This window comes from Lissotriton vulgaris, chromosome 8, assembly GCF_964263255.1.
Source record: "Lissotriton vulgaris chromosome 8, aLisVul1.2, whole genome shotgun sequence".
Lineage (NCBI taxonomy): Eukaryota > Metazoa > Chordata > Amphibia > Caudata > Salamandridae > Lissotriton > Lissotriton vulgaris.
Genome location: NC_141696.1, coordinates 986,188,446 through 986,207,543, shown reverse-complemented (window position 1 = coordinate 986,207,543; position 19,098 = coordinate 986,188,446).

Genomic DNA, 19,098 nt, shown 5'->3' with positions numbered 1-19,098 from the left:
GGGTGGGGGCGGTTTCGAGTCTTGGAGCGATGTGGATACTTTTGCTTGCTTGCAAGTGGTTTGAATACAATCCACGGTGGGTAAGGGGGTATTTGGGCCTACTTTTTCTTTCAAAGTACGTTTTGTCACCAGTTTTCTGCTAGGCCTCGTTTTTTGAGATCTGATTGGGGTCTTCTACATTTTTGCGACTGGCTTTAGTAAGGGTCTCGGTGGGAGCACTGCTGGGAAGGTCTAATTTTGTTCTAAAACACACTTTAGAGTACACCTAGCTTAAGGGGAAAGATCCACTAAATTAATTTGCCCATACTTATTTATCCATCAAAAGGTGACTCAGACAGAGTACGCACTTTCAAAAATATTGTACTGCCTATTAGGAAAATCAAAGTGTGACTTTTTGCACTACACAGCGTACATACCTTATATTTATTTATCAGTGGTGTTGTAATATATCACGTCCTGTTTTTCGTTCAATAATTACAGGCCGGGTTTCAGTCTGTGCAATGGGGAAAAAAGGATGGAGTCAGGCTTCACATTAGCGAGCCGCAATTCAGCATCCGCCAGGCAGGCAGTGGAGAGGGTGTCTTCTGGTCACCAACATTGATGGACGAAGCGTCAGCTGGAATGGAGGAGTGCCGCTAATAAGAGGAATTGTTTGCTGCATGCAACTTACTTACCAAATTCAACAGGACAACTACAACAACATACAGATACAGTATCCATTGTTTTCTTCTATGAGTGTGACTGCATTTCTTGGATCTCTCTCTGCTTCTAAATTGATCCCTACAGCCATTCTATATTTTTTACTTCGGCTATTTTTTAAACCTAATTTAATGTAAGAAGTGTTTCTCTGAGTACAGAGATAGGCAAGTGAAAACGCTGCAGCCCTGTACTGTCGCATTCTAGTACTACTTACTTTTCAGTAACAATGCATGCAGTAGTGCATGCACTTCCTTTATGTCACTAAAAAGATTTATGGTTAGGTTTGTACCCAAAGATTTCTTGTCCATGCTGTGCTTTTTTCTTCTTCTCTCAACAAAACCTACCCAAAAAGAAACCCCAATTCCCATCCATTTTCCAAACCCTAACCCTCTTCCCCCGGGCTGTGTGGTTTTGCTTGATGTGTGACTAAATGGCATAAATAATTCCACACACTTGCTAGGGAGGATACGGTCATAGCAACAGGCTGGTGAAGGGATCCGAGGATATCTTCTAGACTTACTCAGCTTCAGTACTATTTCTTGTAGTAGTAGCCAATGTCAAAGAAATCCAACACAAGTACAAGTTATACTTTCAATACTTTACCATTTGTTAGGCTACATTGTGGCACTGTTCTAGTGTACTGTCACCTGCTATATTCTCTATCGTACCGTTGTAATGCTACAGTAAGGACAAACCAGGTTTCATTTTCTTTTTTTCCATAGGCATGCAACTGCCACTGTGTTACACCACTAGTACCACCGCAATGAGGAGGACATTTCATCCGCCCAGGATTGCCAACCTTAATCGCCATTTCCTGTGGAGCCAGCCCTGGGCCTAGCCCTACTTTCAAACACAAATTACAGGTAAGATAAGCGTTTGGTTGGAGGTAGTATAATGGAGTATTAGGAGAGACGAGAGATTGACGGTAGTACTACTAAAGTCCTAGGACTATTCAGGAAAACAAACTTACTGTTAAACCCCCACCCACCAGACTCAAAAGCAGTAAAAAACAGGTATGGTCAGATAAAGTTTCAAAAAGTATATTTTTGTAGCCCTAACAAAATAATCTCCCGCAAGACCCTCCCTAACCTCAACGATTGTCCTTCAAAAGTCCCCAAAACAACCCAACTCCCAATTCCCACCCCCCAAAAGTCTCTAAAAAAGGGGCAAGGGACACTACGGCAGGGTGCTGTTGACTTTAGCGGCCAGGGCATCATGCTCCTTGCAGAGGGTGGCATGGTCGAAGCGGAGGCCCTCCACCAAGTTCTTATAGGCTAGGACCTCCTGCTCCAGGTAGGACACTCTGAAGCATAAGCGGCGCTGGCGTGCCTTGCAAATCCTGTGGGGGGCAGCTGCTGTCTTTGCTGCTCGGCGGTGGCGGTTGGCTTTGGTAGCCCGGCTCCGTACCGCTGGAGCACTGCGCTGGCTGGCAGCCCATGGGGGCACGGAGGAGGATGCAGCTGTCCCAGTGGATGTTGTTGTTGTACTGGTAGACTGCGTGTCCTCCTCCTCCAGGGCCACCAGCCGCCGATATTCGGCGACAGTGGCATCCAGCCTCCGTTGCAGGGCCATTCGAGCCTGCTCCCTCCTTGATGGTCTGTTTGATTTGGAAGGAGCAACTATATGAAGAAAGAAACACATAGTCTGTAACCAATGCTCCGTAAGATTAACACAAAATGATTGAGCAGAAAGTTGTGTCACAGTACAAGTAGCAAGTTGAAAGCACAGTACATAACTATTGAGGACAGTATCTATGTAACCTCCGACTACTTCATCCTTGCTCTAACATTAGTGGTTGTTTAAGGAACAAATTCTACGAGCACTATGGACTTCCATTACAGTTGACTATGACAGTACACCAGTCTTATTCTCCTTCTTCTCTCTTGTTTAGGAAAATTGGTATGTTATCTTATGCAAGCTGGCATAATGCCAGCGCAGTGAACTTGCACCCGAGAAAAACAGACGCACACCATGATGAGTGAGACAGACTTGCGTTACTGTACCGGTCCAGTACATGCAGGTGGTGAAGTTCTTACTTTTCTATTATGGGTAGCACTGAGAATTCTCTGTTAAAAGGGCTACTGCTTAATTAATTTAGCTTTCACACTACAGTGCAAATGAGTACTAGAAAAGGAAAATGAAGAAGCTAAATAATCTGATTATCTATCACTTCACATGGGATGTATTTGATGACATATGGGATGACTTTAGGTGCTTTGCTTATTATTGAGTGAACAGTGATACACCCACACATGAATGATGTACTACTACTAAACTAAAGTTATTAAGAGAGGTAGGGAGTGTCCACCGTAATAACCGGATATATGCCGTGCTTGCATTTGCAATACAAACTACTGCTACTATTCATGGTATTATTTGGACAAAATTACAACTTCTTTTCCTTGCCTTTCCTACACTGGAACGGACGTGCAGGTGCGGTGTTACATGCTCTTCAAAGTAACACTTAGTTCATCCAGTGACGGTCTACTCTCTCTAGATACACATATGCTATCTAAGAGTCAGATAGTACCATGATCCAGGCATCCATCCATTCAAAGTATATGCACACATACAGTTTCTGTTTCACCCACCCAGGCTGTTCTCCTTCCACCCATCCTTGCTTCATCATTCACCCAGCCATGCACCATACCATATTCTTTCCTTCCCAGCCACCTCGGGGACCAAGCAAACACATATCATTCTTCTTTGCCAGTCATCATTACATTTCTCGTCCTTCCACACTTACTTACACCCTTCTTTCGCTTTTCGTTCATCTCATCCATCAAGTTCATCTCAGATCTGATTGGGATTCTTCTCGCCAAAAACTTCACAGCTAAGTCGAAGTACATTTAGAGGAGGCTACTACCTGGTTGATTTATACTACACCCGTGCAGAAAGCACACTCTGCAGTCTTCAATCTCAATAAGAAAGGAATATATAGCTTACCTCTGCCCGCCACCACCGTGTTAACCCTCAAAGGCATGTCCGGCACTTGCACCGCCTCCTCCCCAGAGTTGTTCCCCTCGTCCAATACCAGCACCTCCGCGCTGGCCCCGCCTCCAGATGTTCCACCTACAAAGTACATTCAAGAATGTTAGAATACACCACTCACTACTATATAATATTTGGTCTAGGAGGAAGAAAGAAATGTGAAAAAAACAGAATACAATGTAATAATTTGTGACTGTCTACTCTAAAGAAAAAATGTCCCTTTTTCCAGGGAAGGCTGTTGTCTTGCTGCACTTTTTGGCACAACTGATGAATGCTTGCTTTTTATTTTTAACACGCACCACTTTTTCTCCTAACAGACAGAAGCTTGACTTCTAAGAACACGAGCATGATCAAGTTTAAACCAGGTGAGAGCTCAGCTCGACCACAAGAAATGTGTCCAATTAATCGTCAGCACTAAGCACTTTTCCATTTTCAGTTAAACGTTTAGTTTTATGACAAACTTGATTTTAATAAATGTGTTTAATAAAGCTTTTAAACTTAAATAAACTCTGTGGTTTTTGGTCCTCCAGACTAGAGTGGATGAGCTAAAGGTTTAGGAATTTTTGCAAGCATGAGTCCGTGCCTCTGACATCATTGGGGATCAATCATCGATGACTTTGGGAGCTAAATGACTCTGCCACACTATCTAGTCAGTAAGGAGATTGGGGGTTCAACTACAAAGTCTGTTATCACTGAGGTATGTAGAAAGTTTAACAGCACCTATTATAATTGACAAGCTAAGCAATGCATTATTTAGTGTCCATAGTTCTGTTTGTGCAGATTTGTCCCTGCAACAGTAGTAGAATGGATTGTCCTACTATCCAAACCAAAAGTAAAGTAGTATCTTATTCTTTCTTGGTGGTCATTCACCTTTTTATTGTTGGCAATTGTCAAAGCATAAACATTTAGGAGACTTGAAAAGACATTATGGACAATCCCAGAGGACTGCACTGTGCATAGAGCTATTGCTGACTAGAATGGGAGTCCAATGGAATTTCCAAATGTGCAATCTTAGTTAGCTACACAGACAGACTAATAAGAATAATCTAGTAATACCACAGGGAGTCATAGTCGAGGCAGGATAAGAATTTAGATCCAGTCTACAAGAAGATCAAAGACGATTAAGAAAAAATCGAATGAGGAACGCTAGGAAAAAATAAGTACTCTATATTAAAATCAAAACTTACTGGGGCCAGCAAAGGAGCCCTCGCCTGCCCGATCCTGGCCTGCATCCTGAACAGCACCCTCCTCCTCCTCCTCCTCCTGTGTCCTCTTGCCCCTGGGGGGGAGCTGATGTACAACATGAAAGAAAGAAAGACCAGAAAACATGGATGATATTTGTCAACCAAATCAAACATTTCAAAAGAACAATAACAAAATATTTTGGCAAAATAGCAAATAGACAACTATTCCACGGGCTATATTGACCGATCTCATGTGGTCTACTTTGTTATTAGTATTGCTTGATTTGCGGACCGTCGAATTGGAAAGTTCTTATGTAACTCACTAAAGAAAGTACTAAAAAGGTTTGCCTAGGATTGGCAGGCAGCAGTCCGCAGCACGCGAAGTGACAGAAAAAGTCCATCGTGATTGCAGATCAGCGGCAACACTAAAGTTTCCTACTTCATTAACCAGTCATTAAAATACTCAAACTATCAATCCACCACCACTATTTCTTCTTATCGCTATGTGTACAAAGGAAGGACTGGACTTGAGTCTGTAGGGGCTGATTTAGAAGCCCCTTGCGGCTCTTTTGCTCCATTGTTGCGTGACTTTTGTGACGCAGCGGCAGAACAAAAGAGGCGCAATGGTGCGGCGTATATTAACAATGTGACGCATATGGGAGATGCATCACGTTGTAAAGCCCTGCGCCATTAGGGGGCGTTCCGGCGCAAGGGAGGGCGTTCCTGCGCAGGAACGCATCCTAAAAGTGGCTGAGGGAAATCTACAAGATTTCAATCAGTCACTTTAAGGACAATGATACGTGACTCAAACCCAGCGCCTGCTTGAAGCAGACGTACGGCTTGACACAGCATTGGGGAGATAGGGCACCCCAGAGCATTGATGGAGCTGCGCCATCGTTGCGACGCAACTCCAGCAATGCGCCGCCTTTACGGCACAGATGCGTAACGCTTTGGTGACATTTTGGGCCCATGGTGCGCCGCATTGTAAATACAACGCACCATGGGTGATGGTGGCGTGGCGCACAATTACTGGCGCATCCCTGCTACTTTGCAGGGATGCGCCGGTAATTAAAAATCTGAACCTTAGTGTCTAGCATTACGCAGTTCTTTAAACTACACTCATACATAATTTCACAGGCCAATGAAATGAACACAAAATCGAAAACAAATAAGCATAGTAGCAACACTACTGAGAAGGAGAGCAGTGCACCTGAAATGCACAGACGATTTTGAAATATAATTTACCTACAATGTAATGAGCAGCATTATTGCTCTTGGTAAAAAAACAAAAAATTGCAATATAATAACACACAGAGCAGGAGAAAACAGATTAGTAAAGAAATAGCTACTACTACTCACCAAGCCCGGGGATCTCAAGGCCAAGCAGGTCGAGCAGATCGCGTTCACGGTCCAGGACATCCGTCCAGCGGTGGGTGGCCTGGTTGTAGGTGCGCCGGACCCAAGAGTGGTGGTACATGGCCTAGCACACCTTCTCCCACCGCTTCCGGCGCTCCCGGATCCCGTACCCGCTACCGATCTTGCCGCCTGCCATGATGGTCCTGGGGAGGCGGCGCTGAACATAAAAAATTAGTGCGGCCACCTCCTCCGGGCTGAAGATCTCCTGGGGTACTACCTGCTCCCCCCCTCAAACGCCCGCACGGGAGCCGGGCACGGGGTGCGGGACCCGTCCCCTTATGCGGCATAAAAGAGAGAAGGGTATATCGATAATGCAGGCTGCTATACAGTTTAAAGATAATGAAGAAGAACAAGAGAGTGAGCAGCTGCACAGGCAACGTGAAATGGCGATCGATAAATGTTATCCAGCTTTGTTACCTCTTCAACAGAGTGCAACGAAGGACCTTGAAAAAGATTCTTTGATGACACATTTGTTGAGTTCTCCACCCCCTTATGTGCAGAGTGCTACAGCACCTCCGCAACCTTTAGTTGCGCAACCTCCAGCTGTGCCTCTTGCTGTTTTTCAACCGCCAGCTCCTCTTCAGTTGGCTCCTATTCCTTTGGCGCAGCCTTCTCAAGGGCCGCCGACTTTGCTATCTGTTCTGCCTCCAATTCCTACGACTTTGTCTCCTGTATTTCCTGCTTCCTCTGATAATCCCGGCTCCCTTCACCATGGTCTGGGCAGAAAGGAAGCTAAATAATAAAGAAAATAGAATAGGGAAGAGAAGAATAGTAAAGAGTTGAAAAAAGTAGTTTAAAATTAACCAAAAGTAGCAGAAAACACAAAAATATAGAGCAAGAAAAATTGAGAGATAGATAATAAGTAAAATAGATCAAAAAAAACTTCAAACAAGCAAAGGATGGCAGAGATACAGAGAGGATACCAAAAGCATGCCCAGAACTATAGCAATGAATGAGAAACAAGATGGCTGCGCCCGTTCCCGACCGCGCGGGTAAGTTCGCGCGAGATTTTCCTCGCGAACACCCGCGAAATTGTACTAGCGAGCCGCACACTTTGCGAGATTACACTTCACGCACGGATACGGAAATACGTCATGCAAACAAGATGGTCGCGCCCTTGAACGACCGCGAGGGTAACTTCGCGCCTTGCGCTACAAGCGGCTCACTAAAACGCACAAAACCTTGCGAACTAACACGCCGCCAAAAAAAATTGCATATTCGCACGAATTTGCGGCTTCCGAATCCGATCTCGCGCAAGTTCACGCCCCGCGAATCCTGCGAAATTGCAGAAAAACAAGTTTTGCAAAACTGAAAGCACTCAGCAGGTGCAAGAGTTCAAACTCATCATTAGTAACCATTCCCTGTAGTGCTTCCTGACTGGGGCCCCTCCAGAGTTCAGTTGCTAGTTGCAACAATTGTATGACCCTGCTCTGACCCTCACAGCTGGCTCATAGAATAGCTACAAGTAGGCCACAAAGGTCCTGGAAAAAAAATTGCACTGCAACAGAAAGCAAATTACTGATAAGGAAGCAGGTGCCAGACCTGGAATTTGAAAACAGTGACACATTAACCCTTTCCATGTGGCCGCGATTCCCCTGGTGTGCTGTAAACAGCACGAACAGGGACGGCCGTGACGAACCCCAGCCGTCATCAGCACACGAGCACCGTAGTGCATGACGGCTGGGGTTTGTCATCAGCATGGAAGGGGTTAATAAACCAACCCCAAATTAATTCATGTCAGTTGAAGCAGGGCAGGTGTGCTTGCTTTCCCCCCCCCATAATCTACAGTGATGATGAACCAGAGGGTGGCATTGATGTAACAGAGGGTGGCATGGGTGAAACAGGGGGTGGCAGTGGTGAAACAGAGGGTGCTGGGAACCTGTGATGATGAACCAGACATAGAAACAACATAGTTGCGACCGTTGCGAGCCGACAAGTAAGTTCGCAATTGCGAACTAGTACCAAACACTCGCGAACTTGCAGAAACCCTTGCGAACACACAAAAAAAAATCCGCAAATTTGCGAGAATTCGCAGATTTTGCGGATTGCGAGTTCGCAAATACGCAAATTCGCGAACGCCAGATTCGCAAAATTCGCCCATGCTTAATCCCTAGTCTATTGTGAAGGAAGACTTCTAACCAAGTAAAATATAGGGTGATACCTTAAATAGTGCTGGTTGTGGAACAGTCCAAATGAAAAATATCAAATCGTCATATTGTAACAACTCTTTACAGCATCTGAAAAATTGAAAATAATATCCTGAAGTCTATTAAAAAAGGGAAAATTGTGAAATCACAATAAAGAAAAAAATCCTCACCTATTGCTCATATATATAATTCAATTGTTGAGAAGACAAGTGTAAATGTCAGTCTGTTTGTTGTAAACCAAATAAAGCCTCAGCTTATGCATGTGTAAATCTCAATCCATGATAAACTTAAAACAAAAAACAAACAAGTATTTGTGTGTGTGTGTATATATGTGTGTGTATGTATATATATTCACTGAAAAAAACCATAGGTTTCAGTCAAGTTATAGTTAGGAATTAGCATTTAAAAAACCTTAGAAATTCACAGAAAAATCATAGGTTTTAGGGGTTTTATAGTTATCTGGACATTTCACTCATACAAAACTATTGAAATTCCTCCGTTATAGTTAGTTGTACTAAGTATAACTCGCGTGCCCGCAATCCACTGTTGATGATGTCACATTTTACATCATTCATGACATGGTCAGTGACATTACTGATGACACACGGATGACATCTTCCAGTGAATGTGGTTTGGTTCAATATTTAAATAAGTATTATATATATAGAAATCTGCATTGGAGACTGAGTGGATGTATAAGTGTCTGGATGGAGGATTTAGTAGCAGTGTGATTGACTGTCTAAGGGCCAGATGTAGGAGTCCAAATACCGGTCGGTAACGGCCGATTTCGGACGTTACAGACCGGTATTTGGGTTTCAACATGTAGGGGCCTTAAAGTTACAGAATCGGTAATTTTACAGATTCAGTAATTACCGAATCGGTATTTGCCATTGATTCTTATGGGCTTCAAGGCCCATAGGAATCAATGGCAAATACTGATTCAGTAAGTACAGAATCGGTAAATACCGAATCCTACCGATTCAGTATTTTTTACCAAATAATTACCTACATTAGATTTACCGATTCATAAATACTGAATCGGTAAAATTCGGTATTTATCAATCGGTAAATCTATTTAACCTACATCTAGCCCCAAGTGACTAATTTAAAGTGTCTCACTAAATATATGGGATAGTGATTAAACTGTGTAAATATCTGTATCACTCTTTCTCTTGTTGTGTAAACTACTACATAAGTTGGTTACTATCTATGTGAAAGTCTATATTAGTTATTAGTTAGTTATGTGAGTATTTGTATGGGATAGTGAATGTGTGTGTGATTGGGTGGGAGGTGTGTGAGTGTCCAAAGATGTGTAAATAGTTGATTTAGTAGGTATATGAAGATAAGACTGTATGTGGAAACAGTTGTTTGGGTGAGTGAATCTCTTTATGGGTGTGGTGATGAGTAAATATATTTCTCAATGATATATGTTGAGGTTCCGTGATTCTGAACCCATTTTATAAAGGTCATAGTTTCGTTACGATTTTGGTAGTAGCGGACCGCAAATGACGAGTGCGGCAAGTACAAGTGTTTTCGTCATGTTTGATTGATGGATTCACTGTGTATTTGGAGATTTCGTTCTGAACCTTCGGGTTCCATTTTGTGTACGGCAGCCATTTTGTGGTTGCCCTCACATAGGCCGATGACTACGGCCGAACGAGTCTTTGGGACACGTATACCCTTTAGTTGACTTTTGAATGACCTGAACGAACTGACTCTGTTGCCTGAAGCTAACCTTGCTGAGCCAGTTCCTTGTCCGACAGCTGGTCAAGATAGAGATCAAAGAGCAGGACATTGCTGAGTTTATGGTACACGCACACGCCCTTCTATCTTGCTTTACATCTGTTTCTGTTCCTTCTTTTATGGTCTATTTATGGTTTGGGTTGTGGTCTTTTATTATGGGTTCGTCCGGCCTGTCCGAGCAAGAATGTTGGGTCTTCCCGTGTAATTGATGGTGGGCTGGACAACTGAAAAGTGGGCTTGTCGTTATATGATACCTATTGCAATGTCATCGGTGATTGGATAGTTTGTAAATAATTGGTGTTTGTCAGGAATGTGATTTTTAGCATAAAAGACGATGTCTCGCAATACGAAGATTGAGCAGTCTCTAGCGAACTACCTGTGTCATACTTCGTAGACTTCTGTTCCTGGTTGCAGCCAATAAATTTGATCTTTTACGCCACCAAGAAGTATCCTGTGTCTCTGTATTCTAAGACAGGTGAACTCCAAGACTTCGGGCGTTTCCCCTGGTGCCGCTGGGTTCCAAAACCCGGTTCTTCAGTTGGCGCCCAACATAGGGCGACTTCAGTGGTACCGGTCCAAGCCTGAAGATCGTGAGGAGCTTCGTGAGAAAATTCTGGAGGAAGGCCAACCACTTCATCGACCCCTGTATGTCGTTGTGGTCCGAAAGTCTTTGCGGCAGGGTTCCCCGCTTTCCGACGGCTTCAAAGGACTGCTGCCCTGACTGTCGCCCTGTATTGGACCCTTTGAAGATTTGTAAAGCGAGACAATAGATGGGTCTTCTGGTGACATGATCGATACCTCAGTTAAGAATAAGTGGAGCGTCTCCCAGTCCTTAGTTTTTGGGTATCCTTCAGGATCTTTGATTTGGAATTTGCAAGTGCCAAAGCCGAGGGACTCGTGTATTTGCGAGACTATCGAGTTTGATAATCCCTTGAAGTTTGAAGCTAGACTAGTGAGCGAAGATGCCTGGTCTTAGCAGACTTGGAAAGATATTTTGTTGTGGTTGTAATAGGGATTCCTGATTGGCGGATTCGTGTCCGATACCTCAGGTTGGAACTCCGACCTATGAGCTCTATTCAAAACATGGTGTGGGCCCCATTACGTATAATGAAGTGTGGATTCGCTACACTAGAAAAGATGGTGTTTTAAAATGGCCCCAACATTGTAGCTATGACACTGAGATTTTAGATAATCTGGAAGTTAAACTATTTAAGAAGAAAGCCCGGCCGGCGATGTTTGACTCTTTCCGCCTCTGGCGAAGGGAAGCCAAACAGAAAGAAATTAAATTAGCGAAGAGAAATAAAAGAGAGAAGGGTATATCGATAATGCAGGCTGCTATACAGTTTAAAGATAATGAAGAAGAACAAGAGAGTGAGCAGCTGCACAGGCAACGTGAAATGGCGATCGATAAATGTTATCCAGCTTTGTTACCTCTTCAACAGAGTGCAACGAAGGACCTTGAAAAAGATTCTTTGATGACACATTTGTTGAGTTCTCCACCCCCTTATGTGCAGAGTGCTACAGCACCTCCGCAACCTTTAGTTGCGCAACCTCCAGCTGTGCCTCTTGCTGTTTTTCAACCGCCAGCTCCTCTTCAGTTGGCTCCTATTCCTTTGGCGCAGCCTTCTCAAGGGCCGCCGACTTTGCTATCTGTTCTGCCTCCAATTCCTACGACTTTGTCTCCTGTATTTCCTGCTTCCTCTGATACTCCTTCTGATACTACTTCTACGTATACTTTGTCTCAACCTGCCTTGCCTCCTGTCCTATGGCAACTTCTCCTTCTGTTCGACAAAGAATGACCGATACTGTTACAGGTCTTTTGTCTCCTTTATTTGGGTCATTGAGTATGACCCCTGCTTCTGCGCGTAAACAGTTGCGTAGCCACTTGCCTGGTCCCGAAGAGCGGGCAGTATTGGATCATTTGGCTCGTAAATGGGTTACTAATTCTTCGAGATATGGTTTAGAGTCGGGAATGGATGTCTTCCATCAATGGGAAGCACCAAAGCAGAGGTATGTCTTCGACATGATGTGTACTTTCCTTCATGAAGAATGGGAAGATGGTTAGTTGGGACATACTCCGTCTGAGTTGTTCCGTGTACAGTCCGTCTTCGGGAAAGGTACTATAGTGGGTTTCGAAGTTGAAAAAGCAGTTGCGACATTGCTGTCATTTAGAAATGCATCTCCTTCCCAGCCATTGTTTGAGCCTGATTCTTCCGTTAGGAGAAAAGTGTGACAATATCCAATGAGAGAGGTTCCTCCGGTGTGGAAAGATGCAGTTCAGGCCGATGCCGCTAACGGTATTGCAGCGGTAGATGCTCATTTTCAGCGTGTTTGGGTACATGTTCCCTGGAAGCGAGCTGAAGTCTTGGCTCTTAAGCAGACTTTACCTGATCCCCATAAAAATCCTGCAGGGTACTATAAAGAGTTGTCACAGACAGCTGACACGTGCATTATGAATCTAGCCGATATAGATATGTTGTTTGGGAATGTGGTTCCTCAGCCCTTATGGGGAATGATTTGTCATGTGGATCATGCGCAGGAGTTAGGTGATACATGGAATAATATTACAGCTGCAGATGGTCTCCAAGGTGGAGGAGCTAAACCTGAAGCTTTAGTTGCAGTACTCCCCGGTAGGATCATTACTTACATGAAGACTTTGATGCCTGCTATGCGAGTGAATTGGGATAAGTTGTCTGCATGCAAGCAGAAGAAAGCCGAAAGTGTGTCTGATTTCTTCACTAGGTTTGAAGAGACGTTTATAGATCACAGTGGTCAAAACATGAGTACGGAAGGTGGCCAACGGTTGTTCTTAGATAAGTTTGTGCATAACTTGCTTACCGAGTTGTGTACTAAGTTGAAGGATTCAGAGAGTTCATGGGCTGTTTCTTCGTCGGCGCAGATATTGGCTACTGCACAGTATTACGAGAATAGGGATAAGGATGAGAAAGAGAAAGCGGATAGAAAGACTAAAGATTTGAAGACGTAGGTTCTTTTGCAGCAAGCAAATCCGCCTCGTATTAATCAGTGTGACTATCAGCAACCTCAGCAGTTTCAGAGAAATTCGCAAAGGTTCGAGTCTTCTCAACAGCGTTTTCCTGTAGGCCCTAATCAGTGTGCATATTGTAAAGAAGAAGGTCACTTCAAGAGTAGTTGTCCGGTTCTGTTACAGCGTACGAATGGTGCTTCTGGTATGAGAGGTCGAGGTGTTCAGCAAGCTCCTAGAGGTAGGGGACGTGGTGTGTTCCCCCAGAATGCACAATCCTTTCTCCCTCAGAATTCGATGAACTGTTTTGATCAACAGAATGGTGCGTCTGGTAGGACGACTCAGTACTATACTGACGACTACTATGTCGAGGGTGAGAGTATCGACGGTAATGATTGCTAGGACAGCCATAGACAAAGGGAGGGAGTTGTGTCAGTTCCAGTAGATCAGAGTGGACCTTATGTTGAAGTGATTACATCAGGTGTGTCAGAGCCTTTTTCTGTTGGATAGTGGTGCTGCGAAGAGTTCTATCATGCACTCTAAACTCCCTGGCGCACCTTTGTCTGGCTTGACGAATGTCTCAGTAGGTTTTTCTGGCGCGCCAGTTTGTAATCCGGTTTCTAGTCCTTTGTCCCTTTCTGTTGGACCTTATAAATTTGAAGCACCCCTCATTTTAATGACAGGTTGTGGTGAGAATTTGTTGGGATTGGATTTGTTGAAAAATTGTATGCGACACTACATTGTTCTCCTTCAAGAGTACAGCTTACATTGGGTAAGAGAGTGGTCTCTCCGATGTGTTTGTCTAAGGATCGACTTCCATTGGAATTGCGTTCTCTCCCTGATACTCTTTGGGCTACTGGTCCTAATGATGTGGGTCTTTTGGAGATTCCACCATATGTTGTGACGTTAAAGGCGAATGTTAGATTGCCACGTATTCCTCAATATCGGATCTCTAGTGATGGTGAAAGAGCGCTTTTAGCGATCATCTATGATCTGATCGATAAGGGTGTGATTGAAGAAACAAGAGGTAATGTGTGCAATAGTCCAGTATTGCCTGTTCTTAAACGTACTGATTCTTCGCAACCGCCTGTATATAGGTTTGTGATCGATCTCCGCGAGGTGAACAAGATCGTAGTAACGCAATTTCCTGTTGTTCCAGATATTACTGCTTTGCTAACTATGATTCCTGCTTCTGCTGCCTGGTTTTCGGTGATTTATCTGAAGAATGCTTTCTTCAGCATCCCGATTGCCGAGGAGAGTAGAGATATTTTTGGCTTCTCTTTAGGAGGCCGAAGTTTCCGGTTCAAGCGCGCTCCTCAAGGCTATTGTGAGAGTCCATCCATCTATAGTCAGGCTTTGAAAACACAGCTTGATACGATTGTCCGACCTGATGGTGCTGCTCCTATTCAGTATGTCGATGATTTGCTAGTTGCTGCTGATGATGAGGAGATTTGTAAAGAAGCTACTTTGTCATTGTTGCGACATTTGTCTGATCTCCATCATAAAGTGTCTCTTTCAAAATTGCAGTATTGTTGACAAGAAGTGACCTACTTAGGTCATCTCTTATCGAAGGAGGGAAGAAGATTGACCCCAGAACGAATTCAAGCGATTGCGAGAATGAATGTGCCAACCACACAGAGAGAAGTGCGTGCTTTTTTAGGTATTACCTCATACTGTAGGCAATGGATGCCAAATTTTTCGCTTCTTGTGAAACCTTTGTTAGCACTTACTGTTAAGGATACTCCGAATCCTCTTCCTTGGACTGACGAATGCCAGAAAAGTTTTTCTGAATTGCGTGATGCGTTGTGTTCGGCTCCTGTATTGGGTACTCTCGACTACAGTAAGCCTTTTACACTCTATGTTCACGAGAGAGCGGGATGTGCATTGTCAGTCCTCACACAGCAGTTTGGCGATAAACAACGTCCATGTGCGTATTTCTCGTCGACTTTGGATCCGGTAGCTAGAGCATTGCCGAGTTGTTTGAGAGCTACAGCAGCAGCAGCTGTTTCTATCCGACAGTCTGCTGGTTTGGTGATGGATAATACCTTGATTGTGATGGTCCCACATGAAGTAGATACCTTGTTAAACAGGACTAAGACACAGCACTTAACTATTGCTCGATTGTTAGGTTATGAGTTGACACTTTTAGCGAGTCATGTGCATATAAAGAGATGCAACACGCTGAATCCAGCTACGTTGTTGCTGATTTCTGTAGAGACGGATGTTTCTGAACAGCATGATTAGTTTCTTAGGACAGAGGAGGAAACGAAGGGTAGAATATACCTTAGGGACACTCCTCTTGCGAAGTGTGATAGTACTCTATGGGTAGATGGTTCGTGCTTTAAGCTTCCTAATGGTGATACGACTGCGGCATATGCTGTTACGACTTTGCATACGATTATTGAAGCTTCACGTATCCCACACAATTCAGCTCCAGCAGCGGAGTTGATTGCATTGACAAGAGCGTTTGTGTTGTCGAAAGGGAAACGAGTGACTGTGTATACCGATAGTCAGTATGTGTTTGGTGTGGCTCACAGTTTTGGTCGCTTGTGGAAGGAACGTGGGTTCCTCACGTCTCATGGAACGAAAATCCAGCATGGTCAGTTGGTAAATGAACTTCTTGAGTCGCTTACGTTACCGATGCAAGTTGCAATCGTGAAATGCAGTGCACACAAGAAGGTTACCGATGATGTTGGTTGTGGTAATGCGTTTGCAGACGAAGTTGTGAAAGAGATGGCAAAAGATGTGATGAGTCGAATGTATGTTGCAGGTCCGGCAAGATGGGTTCCGGATAGAGGAATGTGTGAAGATACGATAGAGAGCGTGAAGTCGATTCAGGCTGAAGCTACAGAGAAAGAATTGAGTGTATGGAGAGATAGTACGGGAAAATTGGATTCGACTGGTTGTTGGATTGAGTTGTCAGAGCATCAGTGATGGTTGTTACCTGATGCGTATGTTCTTGCAGTGGTTACAATGGCTCATGGAATGGCTCACATTAGTGCGAAAGGGATTTGTAAGTTGTTGGCTCCAGTATGGCAGAATGCTGGAATTCCTAGGTTTTGCAGAGAACTTGGTTAAGAATTGTATGGTTTGTCTGATGTATAATCCTGGTAAGGGAACTCCAACTCCAGCTGGTCATTTTGCACCTCAGACGTAACTGTTCGAGGTTTTACAGTTAGATTTCATCCACATGGAAAGATGTAACAACCTGAAGTACGTCCTTGTGGTTGTTTGTGCCTTTTCAAGATGGGTAGAAGCATATCCCCTGAAAGATAATACTGCTTTGTCCACAGCTAAAGCCCTAGTTAAGGAATTTTTCCCTAGGTTTGGTTTGCCAAGAATAGTCTGGAGTGATAATGGGAGTGAATTTGTTGGTCAAGTGATGAAGAGAGTATGTGATGGTTTAGGCATCAGACAGAAGTTTCACGCTGCAAATCATCCCCAATCAGCTGGTCTAGTTGAATGCTATAATGGCACTTTGAAGCTGAAGTTAGCCAAGATTCAGGCGAGCTCTGGTCTCCAATGGCCGGATGCTTTGCCATTGGCACTTTTGTCAACTAGGATGACAGTACATTCTCGAGTGGGCCTTAGTCCGTATGAGATTGTGTTTGGCCATCCGGCAAATATATGGGGAGTGCCGAGGCCGACAAAGTTTAGTGAGATCGAACATCCTGTATTGCTTGACTATCTGCATGAATTGACAGCTAAATTGATTGTTTTACACCAACAGGTTCACAAAACATTGCCCCAAGCATCTGAAGATCCGGGACACGCCATTGATCCTGGATCCTGGGTCCTTATTCTAAACTTTCAGCGGACAAAGAATAATCAGCCCCGCTGGACCGGCCCATTTCAGGTTCTGTTGGCGATGGGTACTGCAGTGAGAGTGCACGGTAAAAAGAACTGGATCCACGGCGTACATTGTAAGAGGGCCCCTTTGCCTCTGCCGTACGACCAGTGGGTTCAGGAGGGTATAGGCGATTCAGAGACCAAGACCGTGCCTCGTTTTGTGCCGTTCAGCGATGCATGTTTAATTGGGACAAGTTCTGAGCGTGAGAACGACGATATTCTTCAAGAAGCTGTGCCTCCATCAGTTCGACTGGACACCACTGAACCTGAACTATTGTTTCGTGAACAGACATTGCCTGGTAAAGGCCGCTATAATTTACGCCTGAGAGTCGATGGACAAATAAACAAATAATTATTTTCTTGCTTTTTTGAAACTAAGCTCTCCCGTCTGAGAAACTGTTTTGCTCGATTTTTTGTTTTTCGAACCGCCATCCGGGTTCAGCTGTAGGGTCGCGGTATAAAGACTCAGAGCGTACGGCCATGTAGACACAAGGTCGACAGTTGTGGTTTGTTCTAGGGCGTTCCCTGGAACATTCAGAGGTACACTGAGCGAATCAAACTAACTGCTGCGAACAGCACGGTTAGAGGATGGAGTTTTTCGAGATGGAGAGAACTGTTGAAGAAATGAACTTTAAGACAAAATTGTGTAAAATAATGAGTAAGAAATGTTTTCTGATAATGTGCCTTTTGATGCTAGCCTGATGATGTTTTTGGTGGGATATATTATTTTCTCTTTTCAAGTGACGTTTGCACCCACTACACAACCCATATCTTCTTCTACTATGTCTTCGCATTATTTTCACCCTTTTCCTGAACATAAGTCTACTAGAAGATTGGAATTTATTAATAACTCCTTTGTTCAACTTTTGCACCAACACCAGTTAGTAGTGAACACCACTAATTGTTGGGTGTGTGGCCTTATGCCTCATACTACTGATAAAGGTATTCCTTACCTGGTCCTGCCTTTCAGCTACAATGGTTCCATGTGGGCATACAGAACAATGTTTATTTATGCTCGAGAAGTTTACCCCCTGCGTTCTGTGAAAGACAATCCAAAGAATAGTGCTCTAGCTAAGGGTATAGTAGACATGATTAGATGAATTGATTCCTATGAGACTATCCCGAAAGATGAGTCACTAGCGTATATTGGATGGAACGTGACTGGATATGGTTATGTAAGAGCAGAGAGGCGCACACAGTGAAGTCAATAGTATAAGAAAGTCCAAAAAGACATGTAGATCTTCGGTTCTTATTTCTAAAAGTATTCTTTATTTTCACGTACAACGGCACAGCCGGCGCGTTTCATTCCCATTCGTGCCTTGGGAATTTCATCAGTGCGGTATTTCTCGAGGTCGTGCAGGGTTTGCGGTCTGACTAAGAAGAGCAAAAAAATAACTTTCAGCAATGGCACGGTCTGGGAACAGAGAGCTTTTAGCAACTGCAACAGTGTGAATGTTATATATCTGATCACCTGTCCCTGTCAACTGGAATATGTGGGCATGACAAGCAGGGCAGTCAAGGTCAGGATAGGTGAACACAAGAGCACGATAAAATGCAGGAAATCCAGTACAAAACTGACGAACCATTTCCTTGAAATGAACCACAAACCAGAGGAAATTACATGGACGGTAATAGAACTGGTAAGCAATGAAAGATTTCTGTTAGAGAAGGAACAGAGATGGGTGTTCCGTATTCAGTCACACAAACAAGGGCTGAATGATGATATACCCTGGAGCCAACTGTAAGGTACCGTGCCCCTCATTTCATTAAATCTATATCCCCCTCTACTTCCATCTGCCACCACGAGGATTCTGCCCGCAGAGAAATTCACTCCTAAAAATGGATTGCATCATTATGAATATTTTCATGACTTTATGATTTTTTGTAATTAGAATTGCTTTTAAATATTAGAAAATTTCCTACTCTAAGTAAAAATTAGACACTGCGGAAAGACTTCCGCTTTCACACTCCGGCTGCGCCACTAACAGGCGGCCATTTTTGGAAGTTAACGCTCTAGCGTTACGTGGTAGGCGGCACCCTCGAAAATGACAAACGCGGAAGTGCGAGGCCCTTTATAACAAACGGA